General features: G+C 43.3%; 1 long non-coding RNA gene across 2 annotated transcripts in view; it reads left to right on the forward strand.

Moving 5' to 3' along the window:
- The window catches only part of LOC122543962, a 27,029-nt gene extending 19,306 nt beyond the window's left edge, over window positions 1-7,723 (forward strand). For both annotated transcript variants that reach the window (XR_006310210.1, XR_006310212.1), the window contains one exon: window positions 6,994-7,723. This is a non-coding gene — a long non-coding RNA (uncharacterized LOC122543962). The remainder of the gene's footprint in view (window positions 1-6,993) is intronic.
- Window positions 7,724-11,805: the final 4,082 nt, after the last annotated feature.

Raw genomic sequence — 11,805 nt, forward strand, 5'->3', positions numbered from 1 at the left:
AAGCTGCCAGTCCTGCCCATCCCTGAGCCATGTTCCTGTAATTGCTATGATATCCCAGTCCCATGTTCCTACCCATGCCCTGAATTCATCTGCCTTCCCTGTTAGGCCCCTTGCATTGAAATAAATGCAGTTTAATTTATTAGTCCTACCTTGTCCTTGCCTGCCCTGACTGTTTGACTCGCTTCTGTTCTCAACCGTACCAGTCTCAGATCGATCTCTTTCCTCACCATCTCCCTGGGTCCCATTCCCGCCACCTTATTAGTTTAAATCCTCCCATGCAGCTCTAGCAAACTTCCCTGCCAATACATTAGTCCCCTTCCAATTTAGGTGCAATCCGGCCACCTTGTACAAGTCACTTCTACCCCAAAAGAGATTCCAATGATCCTCCTTTTTAAATTCCTGCCTTACTCTCTGTAATCTCCCTTCAGAATCTCAACCTTTTCCCTTCCATTGGTTTCAATGTGGACAATGACCTCTTGCTGGCCCCTCTCCCCCATGAGAACATTCTGCACCCTCTCTGAGACATCCTTGATCCTGGCATCAGGGAAACAACACACCATTCTGATTTTTTTCCTGCTGGCCACAGAAACGTCTGTCTGTACCTCAGAGTAGACAGTCCCCTAACACAATTGATCTCTTGTAACCTGACTTACCCCTCATTGCATTAGAGCCAGTCTCAATACCAGACCCTTGGCTGTTCGTGCTGAGTTCCCCTGAAAATCCATCACCCCCTACATTTTCCAAAACAGCATACTTGTTTGAAATGGGTATATCCACAAAAGACTCCTGCAATAGCTGCCTACCTCTCTTATCTTCCCTGGCGTTTAACCCATCTATGTAACTGTATCTGAGACTTTCCCCCCTTCCTATAACTGCCTTCCATCACATACTGTTGCTTTTGCAAATTCCTCATTGCTTCTATCTCTCCAATCGATCTGTTCGATCTGATAAGATTCGCAGCCTACAGCATTTATGATTTGGAAATGCTGGTGTTGGACTGGGGTGTACAAAGTTAAAAATCACACAACACCAGGTTATAGTCCAACAGGTTTAATTGGAAGCACACTAGCTTTCAGAGCGCCTGACTATCACCTGATGAAGGAGCGACGATCCGAAAGCTAGTGTGCTTCCAATTAAACCTGTTGGCATGTAACCTGGTGTTGTGTGATTTTTAACTTTGTGCAGCATTTATGACAGATGTAATCCACAGTAATCCTTAAACTCTCTTTAAACTCCCACATCTGACAAGAAGTACATATCATTCTATTAATGACCATTTTTGCTCCTTCACAATCTACAGACCCAGAAAATAACACCATCTTATTCCTCTCCAAACACTGCCCCAGGTTAAATTAATAGTTATGGCTTATATTTTAAGTTTAATCAAGAGACATATCTCCAAAAAACATATAATCAAGAAAGAACCCACTGTACTCCCTACTGCAGATTCTCTGTGGGCCACACTTAAAAACAACGATGAATTTATCTGATTCTGTGCCTTGAACTTCGCCCAACAGTTCATCCATGATCAGTTGTGAATTTCACTGCTTGTTAATTTTCCCAGATGCACTCCGATGTCCAACGATATATGAATTCAAACAGCAAAGGCAGTAAGTGTGCAGGTTCACTCTCTCTCTGTCTCTTTCTCCCCTGCAATGACCTCACCATGTACTTCCTTTGTGTGCTCTTCTCCCTTTTAATATGGCTGTTGTTTTGACTTTCTTTTTCCCAAAGTTCCAAAACAATGCAACAGCATATAAAACAGTAATTGGTGCTCCTGGTGTTCGAGGAAATCACCTCCAACCCCTAAAATACCTCAAAAAGGAGCAGCTGTTATAGCCAGAAATTTTTCCCATCCTCCATCTTGGATTACCCCCTTTCCTATTCATGAACTTATCGAAATGTCTTTTAAACATTGTAACTGTACCTGCATCCACCACTTCCTCTGGCAGTTAATTCCATATCACCACTCTGTACAAAGAAAATAAATTTCCCATTATGTCTTTGTTAAATCCTTCTCCTCTCACCTTAAAAATATGCTTCCTAATTTGGATCTCCCCACCTGAGAGAAAATATCTTTGCTATTCACCTTATGTATTCACCTGGGCGGCATGGTGGCTCAGTGGTTAGCACTGCTGCCTCACAGCGCCAAAGACCTGGGTTCATTTCCCACCTCAGGCAACTGTCTGTGTGGAGTTTGCACATTCTCCCCGTGTCTGTGTGGGTTTCCTCCCACACTCCAAAAATGTGCAGGTTTAGCTGAATTGGCCATGTGTATTGTGAAGAGGTAAATGTAGGGGAATGGGTCTGGGTGGGTTGGTCTTCGGAGGGTCGGTGTGGACTTGTTGGCCCGAAGGGCCTGTTTCCACACTGTCAGTGATCTAATCTATGCCCCTGGTGATTTATAAACTTCTATAAGATCACCACTCAACCTCCTACACTTCAGCTAAAAAACATCCCAGCCTATCCATCCTGTCTCTATAATTCATTTCTGGCAACATTCTGGTAAATCTTTTCTGAACCCTCTCTGGTTTAATAATATACTTCCTATAACAGGGTGACCAGAACTGCACACTGTATTCCAGAAGAGCCCTCACCAACATCCTGTATAACCTCAACATGACGTCCCCACTCCTATACTCAAAAGTCTGAGCAATGAAGGGTAAAAACAAGGACTGCAGATGCTGGAAACCAGAGTCTAGATTAGAGTGGTGCTGGAAAAGCACAGCAAGTCAGGCAGCATCCGAGGAGCAGGAAAATCAACGTTTCAGGCAAAAGCCCATCATCAGGAATAGAGGCAGGGTGCCTGCAGGGTGGAGAGATAAATGATATGGGTGTGTGGGGGTGGGGAGAAAGTAGTAGAGTACAGTAGGTTAATGGGGGTGCAGATTGAGGTGATAGGTCAGAGAGGAGGGTGGGTTTCTTGTAGAGAGAGGAGGAAAACTCCTTCATGAAGGCAAGTGTGCTAAACACCTTCTTAACCACCCTGTCTACCTCGATGCAAATTTCAAAGAATTATATACCTGAAGCCTCGATCTCTCTGTGTTCTACAACACTATCCAGGGTCTCACCATTCCTTGTATAAGTCCTGCCATTGTTTGTTTTACTAAAATCTAAATTAAACTCCATTTTCCACTCCTCAGCCCATTCACCCAATTGATCAAGAGCTCTGCAATCTCTGTAATCAAGAAAGAAAATAGGTTCTTTCCTTTATTATGACAGGAATTGAACATAAATGTAAGGATGTTCTGCTTCATTCCTACAGGGATTGGGCGAGACAACATCTTGAATACAGTGGGTAGGTTTTGGAATTCTGGAAATTCATTTGAGGTGATTCAGAGGAGGTTTAGCAGATTAATGCCTGGAATCAGCAGGTTGATGAAGGAGGATAGGTTGAGCGAGATAAAAGGACAAGGAGGTGGATTAGAATTGCTGATTAAAACAGGAAAGTAATGTGATTGTGAGCAAGGATACAGGATGTGGTGAAGTAGAATCTGTATGGGTGAAGCTCAGAAACTCAAATGGGCAGAAAATGATAGTGTTCTCTAGCCCTTCTACCAAAGTGCATTATCTCTTTAGGAGTGTTGTATTCCCTGGAATTTAGAAGATTGATGGATGATTTGATTCAAAGTTTCCAGATGTTAATCAAAGTTGGTCATGTAGATAGAGAGGAACTATTTCCACTGGATGGGTGAAGTGGGAACTCAAAAACCCTTCCAACTGCTGTAATCAGACAAGACTGGAGCTTTTTTTTTTTTGTTCACTGGATTATTCGAACAGACAAATGAGAATAGGAGTAGGCCACTCGGCTCTTCGAGCCTGCTCTATCTCTGAATGAGATCATGGCTGATCTGATTTCAACATCAATTCTATGTGTCTGCATATCCGCCCAATAATCTTTCACTATCTTGGTCATCAAAAATTATCTGCCTCTGTCTTTAAAATATTTGAAGATTCTGCATACAGTGCCTTTTCAGGAAGCAAATTCGATAGACTGTCAACCCTCTGAGAGAAATGTTTCCTCACCTCTGCTTTAAATGTTTTCTCACCTCACCCTTACTTTTAAACTATGATTACTACCTCTAGATTCTCCCACAAGAGGATACTTTTTTTTCAGCATCCAACTGGTCAGGTCCCCTTGGGATCTTTTATGTTTCAGTTTAGTCTCCTCTTTCTCTTCTAAATTGCAGAAGATACAGGCCTAGCCTGTCTAGCATTTCCTGACAAAGCAATCCACCTATTCCAGGTATTAGTCCATTAAGCCTTCCCTGAACTGCTTCCAATATATTAGCAACTTTCTAAGTACAGTGACAGTACTGAGCACAGTCCTCCACATGCAGCCTCACCAGTACGGAAGGGGGAATGCATGTATCCCAAGAGGGTACATTCCCACTTGCTTATGGTCATAAATTTTCAGCAAGCCTTCAGAACATTGATTAGGCCACGGTTGGAATATTGCATGCAATTCTGGCCTCACTCCTACTGGAAGGATGGTGTGCAACTTGAAAGGGTTCAGAAAAGATTTACAAGGGTTTTGCCAGGGTTGGAGGATTTGAGCCATAGGCTGTGGCTGTTTTCCCTCATGCATCGGAGGCTGAGGGGTAATCTTCTAGAGGTTAATAAAATCATGAGAGGCATGGATAGGATAAACACGCAAGGTCCTCTCCCAAAGGTAGCAGAGTCCAAAACTGGAGAGCATAGGTTTAAGGTGAGAGGAGAAAGATTAAAAGGGACTTAAGTGACAACTTTTTCACACGAATGATATTTGCCTCCTCACTCTCCACAGGAGTCATACTGGAGGATTGGAAGGTGGTGAATGTTGTTCCTCTATTCATGAAGGGTAATAGTGAAATCCCTGGCAATTACAGACCAGTCAGTCTTATGTCTGTCGTCAGCAAAGTTTTGGGAAGAATTCTGAGGGATAGGATTTATGACTATTTGTCAAAACATAATGTGATTAAGGGAGTCAGCGTGGCTTTGTGAGGGGCAGGTCATGCCTCACAAATCTTACTCAGTTCTTTGAGTAGGTGAAAAGTGTGTTGCTGGAAAAGCGCAGCAGGTCAGGCAGCATCCAAGGAGCAGGAGAATCGACGTTTCGGGCATAAGCCCTTCTTTCCTGAAGAAGGGCCTATGCTCGAAACATCGATTCTCCTGTTCCTTGGATGCTGCCTGACCTGCTGCGCTTTTCCAGCAACACATTTTTCAGCTCTGATCTCCAGCATCTGCAGTCCTCACTTTCTCTGAGTTCTTTGAGGAGGTGTCAAGACAGGTCAATGATGGTCGAGCAGTGGATGTGGTGTATGTGGATTTCAGCAAGGCATTTGATAGGGTTCCCCATGTTAGGCTCATTGATAAAGTCAGGAAGTATGGGATACAGAGAGATTTGGCTATCTGGATTCAGAATTGGCTGGCTGACAGAAGGCAGAGAGTGGTTGTAGATGGAAAGTATTCTGCCTGGCGGTCAGTGTTGAGTGGGGTCCCGCAGGGCTCTGTTCTTGGGCCTCTGCGCTTTGTGGTTTTTATAAATGACTTGGATGAGGAGATTGAGGGGTGGGTTAGTAAATTTGCAGATGACACAGAGGTTGGAGGTACTGTCGATAGTATAGAGGGCTTCTGCAGGCTGCAGTGTGACATAGACAGGATGCAGAGCTGGGCTAAGAAATGGCAGATGGAGTTCAAACTGGATAAATACAAAGTGATGCATTTTGGAAGGTTGACTTCGAATGCTGAATATAGGATTACAGACAGGATTCTTGTCAGTGTGGAGGAACAGAGGGATCTGGGTGTGCAAGTACATAGATCCCTCAAAATTGCCACCCCAAGTGGATAGGATTGTTAAGAAAGCATATGGTGTTTTGGCTTTCATTAACAGGGAGATCATGTTTAAGAGCCGCGAGGTTTTGCTACAGCTCTACAAGTCCCTAGTGAGACCATATTTGGAATATTGTGTCCAGTTCTGGTCGCCCTACTATAGGAAAGATACAGAGGCTTTGGAGAGGGTGCAAAGAAGGTTTACCAGGATGCTGCCTGGACTGGAGGGCTTGCCTTATGAAGAGAGGTTGAATAAGCTCGGACTTTTCTCTCTGGAGAGAAGGAGGAAGAGAGGAGACCTGATCGAGGTGTACAAAATAATGAGTGGAATGGATAGAGTCAATAGCCAGAGACTTTTCCCCAGGGTAGGATTAACTGGTACAAGAAGTCATAGTTTGAAGATATTAGGAGGAAGGTATAAAGGAGACATCAGAGGTAGGTTCTTTACGCAGAGAGTTGTGAATGCATGGAATGCGTTGCCAGCTGTGGTGGTGGAAGCAGAGTCATTGGGGACATTTAAGCAATTGCTGGACATGCACATGGATAGCAGTGAGTTGGGGAGTGCGTAGGTTAAGTTACTATATTTTACATTAGGATTAAATCTCGGCACAACATTGTGGGCCAAAGGGCTTGTTCTGTGCTGTACTTTTCTATGTTCTATGAGTGGTGCATGTATGACACAGGGTGGTACGTGTATGGATTGAAAAGCCCGAGCAGCTGGTGGACGCTGGTACAATTACAACATTTAAAAGGCTTGTGGATAGGTATTTAAATAGGAAGAGTTTATAAAGACAAAAGCCAAAGGTTTGCAAATGGGGCTAGATTAATTTAGGATATCTGGTTGGCATGGATGAGTTAGACTGAAGGGTCTGTTTCTGTGATACCTATGTCAATGACCTTAAGCCTAGGTCATTTACATTGATCCAATTACAGATTGACCAGGTTCTGGCCAGCCAGTTGTACAGTTCGTATTGTTACACAGACAGCATTGTTATGGTATCACTGAAACCTCCCACTTCACTGGTCTGCAGAAATAATGACTGGCTGCAGTCTGTTCCCACAACCTGGTTAGTCCTTCATTTTTCAAATTCTGCCCTTTCAAGGACATTAATGATCCAAGTGGTTTTTATGACAATCTGGCAGCTTTTATTCAATTTTTCCTGTTTTAAATTTATTTTACAGACAGGAATCTCACGTCAAATGTTGGATCAAGAGCTGTCATTAATGCCTGATTCTCAGGAGCTGAATATCACCAGCTTTGAACATGGAAGGAAAAAGCATTGTTCAATGTGAAGAGCAACCATACGTGTGTTCTGTGCTTGCACAAGGCTTCAGCCAATCATCTGGCCTGTCGAGACATAAATGCAATCAAAACAGACAGACAACAATGACATATCATGGTCATGGATCTCAGTTTGAGCTAAGCAAGGGCTTATTCCCGAAACGTCGATTCTCCTGTTCCTTTGATGCTGCCTGACCTGCTGCGTTTTCCAGCAACACATTTTTAAGCTCTGATCGCCAGCATCTGCAGTCCTCACTTTCTCCTAAGCAAGGGCTGCTCAGCTCCTGATCCCTGTTTTGGTGCAAACATGGACAAAGGATCTCAATTTCAAATGTGATGGTGACTGTCCTTGAAATTAAGGACCCATTCGATAGAGTATTGTATCAAGGCATTGTAGCAAAACTTGAGATAACAACCATCTGCGAATGCTATTCTCCCCATGATAGCAAATGCTTGCAAAGCTCGAGGAATCAGACCTGAGTAGATTATCACAAGAGAATCTATTCGAGCTTGTACAACAGATGTGTGGAAGAGGTCTCTCAGTCAAGCTTAGCGATACTCTGCCATTTACAGTTCAAAACAGCACATTTTGTGTCACAACAGTTATATGCAATATTGGTATAAAATAAATGCTAGTCATTTATTGCAAAAACAAGTTTAGTAGTTTCTTGCAAAGTTCTGAGTTTCTTTCAGTTCTTATTGTCCATTTTGGAGGGCAGTTCAGAATCTCACAATGATCTGCCCGTACTGCTCATAAACAGCTTTTCACTGTACTTAGGCACACATAGCAATAAATAAATAAAAGTCTAGTGGTCATGTGCAGTCCAGACCAGGTAAAGACAACAGTTTCCTTGCCTTAAAAGCATTCCTGTGCCAGATGGGTTCTTCCCAACAATCAACACATGGTCATGATTTGACTCTTCGGAGTTATAGAGTCTGACAGTATGGAGACAAGCCCTTTGGCCCAAACTGGTCCATGTCGACCAAAATGTCCAACAGTGCGAACCCCATTTCCCTGCACTTGGCCCATTTTTTTCTAAACCTTTCCTATCCATGCATAAATGCATTTTTAATGTTGTTAATGTACCTGCCTCAACCACTTCCGCTAGCAGCTCATTCTATATGCGTACACCCTGTGTATAAAAAAGTTATCCTCAGGTTCTTCTTATTCTTTGCCCACTAACCTTAAACTGATGCCTTGAAGTCCTCAATTCCCCATTCCTGGGGGAAAAAATGAGTGCATTCACCCTATCCAATTCCTCGCATGATCTTTTATACTTCTATAAGGTCCCCCTAACTCATCTGTGCTCTGAAGAAAAAGACCTAACCTGTTTCATCTTTCCCTATAACTCAGACAGTTGAGTCCCGGCAACATTCTTGTAATTTTTTTCTTCATTCTTTCCAGTTTGATAACATCCTTCCTATAACAAGGTGACCAAAACTGAACACAATGCTCCAAGTGCGGCCTCAACAGTGTCCTGTACAACTGCAACATAACTTCCCAATTTCTATACTCAATGCCCTGACTGATAAAGGCCAGCGTGCCAAAAGCCTTCTTCACTGCCCTGTCTCCTGTGACTCAACTTTCAGAGAACCAAGCACTTGAACTCCAATGACCCTCTGTTCCACAATATTCCTTAAGTAACTGTGTATCCAATTTGCCAGCTCCACGTGGATTTCACGCAGTCTAACCTTCCAGAGCAGCATACCATGTGCAATATTACCAAAAGCCTTACTGAAATCCATGTGGACTATGTCTGCTGTCCAGCCCTCGTCACTTTGCCTGGTCACTTCATCAAAGCACTCTTAACAAATTTGTGAGGCATGATCTCCCACACACAAAGCCATGCTGACTGCTTCCAATGAAACCCTGTCATAGAGTCATAGAGATGTACGGCATGGAAACAGACCCTTTGGTCCAATCCGTCCATGCTGACCAGATATCCTAACCCAATCTCGTCCCACCTGCCAGGACCCAGACCATATCCCTCCAAACCCTTCCTATTCATATACCCATCCAAATGCCTGTTAAATGTCGCAATTGTACCAGCCTCAACCACTTTCTCTGGCAGCTCATTCCATACCCGTACCATCCTCTATGAAAATGTTCCCCCTTAGGTCTCATTTATATCTTTCCCCTCTCACCCTAAACCTATGCCCTCTAGTTCTGGACTTCATGACTCAAGGGAAAAGACTTTGTCCATTTATCCTATCCATGCCCCTCATAATTTTGTAAACTTCAATAAAGTCACCCCTCAGCCTCCAACGCTCCAGGGAAAACAGCCCCAGCCTGTTCAGCCTCTCCCCACAGCTCAAATCCTCCAGGCCTGGCAACATCCTTGTAAATCTTTTCTGAACCCTTTCAAGTTTCACAACATCTTTCTGATAGGAAGGAGACCAGAATTGCATGCAATATTCCAACAGTGGCCTAACCAATGTCCTGTACAGCCGCAACATGACCTTCCAACTCCTGTACTCTGACCAATAAAAGAAAGCATACCACATGCCTTGTTCACTATTCTAACTAGCTGCAAATCCACTTTCAAGGTGCTATGAACCTGCACTCCAAGGTTTCTTTGTTCAGCAATGCTCCCTAAGACCTTACCATAAAGTGTATAAGTCCTGCTAAGATTTGCTTTCCCAAAATGCAGGTCCTCACATTTATCTGAATTAAACTCCATCTGCTTCTTCTCGGCCCATTGGCCCATCTGATCAAGATCCTGTTGTAATCTGAGGTAACCTTCTTCAGAATCCATTATACCACCAATTTTGGTGTCATCTGCAAACTTACTAACTGTACCTCTTATGCTCGCATCCAAATCATTTATGGAAGTGCACTCCACTGGTGACAGGCCTCCAGTCTGAAAACAGCCCTCCAGCACCACCCTCTGTCTTCCACCTTTGAGCCAGTTTTATACCCAAATGGCTAGTTCTTCCTTTATTCCGTGAGATCTAACCTTGCTAACTAGTCTCCCATGGGGACCCTTGTCGACCACCTTACTGAAGTCCATATAGATCACATCTACCGCTCTGCCTTCATCAAAAAACTCAATCAAGTTTGTGAGACATGATTTCCCATGCGCAAAGACATGTTGACTATCCCTAATCAGTCCTTGCCTTCCAAATACATATACACCCTGTCCGTCAGGATTCCCTCCAACAATTTGCCCACTACCAATATCAGGCTCACTGGTCTATAATTCTCTGGCTTGTCCTTACCACCCTTCTTAAACAGTGGCACCAACCTCCAGTCTTCCGGCACCTCACCTGTGACTATCATTAATGAAAATATCTCAGCAAGAGGCCCAGCAATCACTCCTCTAGCTTCCCACAGAGGTCTAGGTAACACCTGATCAGGTCCTGGGAATTTATCCACCGTTATGCATTTCAAGACATCCAGCACCTCCTCTTCTGTAATATGGACATTTTGCAAGGTGTCACCATCTATTTCTCTACTTTCTATATCTTCCATATTCTTTTCCACAATAAATACTGATGCAAAATACTCAGTTAGTATCTCCCCCGTTTTCTGTGGCTCCACACAAAGACCGCCTTGCTGATCATTGAGGGGCCCTATTCTCTCCCCGGTTATCCTTTTTTCCTTAATGTATTTGTAAAACCTCTTTGAATTCTCCTTAACTCTATTTGCCAAAGCTATTTCATGTCCCCTTTTTGCCCTTCTGATTTCCCTCTTAAGTATACTCCTACTTCCTTTATACTCTTCTAAGGATTCACTCGATCTATCCTGTCTATACCTTACATATGCTTCCTTCTTTTTCTTAACCAAACCCTCAATTTCTTTAGTCATCCAGCATTCGCTATACCTACTAGCCTTTCCTTTCACTCGAACAGGAATATACTTTCTCTGGATTCTCGTTATCTCATTTCTGAAGGCTTCCTATTTTCCAGCCGTCCCTTTCCCTGTGAACATTTGCCCCCAATCAGTTTTCGAAAGGTTTTGCCTAATACCATCAAAACTGGCCTTTCTCCGATTTAGAACTTCAACTTTTAGATCTGGTCTATCCCTTTCCATCATTATTTTAAATCTAATAAAATTATGGTCGTTGGCCCCAGAGTGCTCCCCCACTGATACCTCAGTCACCTGCCCTGCCATATTTCCCAAGAGTAGGTCAAGTTTTGCACCTTCTCTAGTAGGTACATCCACATACTGAATCAGAAAATTGTCTTGTACACACTTAAGAAATTCCTCTCCATCTAAACCTTTAACACTATGGCAGTCCCAGTCGATGTTTGGAAAGTTAAAATCCCCTACCATAACTACCCTATTATTCTTACAGATAGCTGAGATCTCCTTACAAGTTTGTTTCTCAATTTCCCTCTGACTATTGCGGGGGTCTATAATACAATCCCAATAAGGTGATCATACCTTTCTTATTTCTCAGTTCCACCTAAATAACTTCCCTGGATGTATATCTGGGAATATCCTCACTCAGCACAGCTGTAATGCTATTCCTTATCAAAAACACCACTCCCCCCTCCTCTCTTGCCTCCCTTTCTATCCTTCCTGTAGCATTTGTATCCTGGAACATTAAGCTGCCAGTCCTGCCCAGCCTTGAGCCATGTAGGCACCTTGCATTGAAATAAATGCAGTTTAATTTATTAGTCCTACCTTGTCCCTGCCTGCCCTGACTGTTTGATTCGCTTCTGTTCTCAACTGTACCACTCTCAGATTGATCTCTTTCCTCAGTACC

The sequence above is a fragment of the Chiloscyllium plagiosum genome, chromosome 45 (genome assembly GCF_004010195.1).
Source record: "Chiloscyllium plagiosum isolate BGI_BamShark_2017 chromosome 45, ASM401019v2, whole genome shotgun sequence".
Lineage (NCBI taxonomy): Eukaryota > Metazoa > Chordata > Chondrichthyes > Orectolobiformes > Hemiscylliidae > Chiloscyllium > Chiloscyllium plagiosum.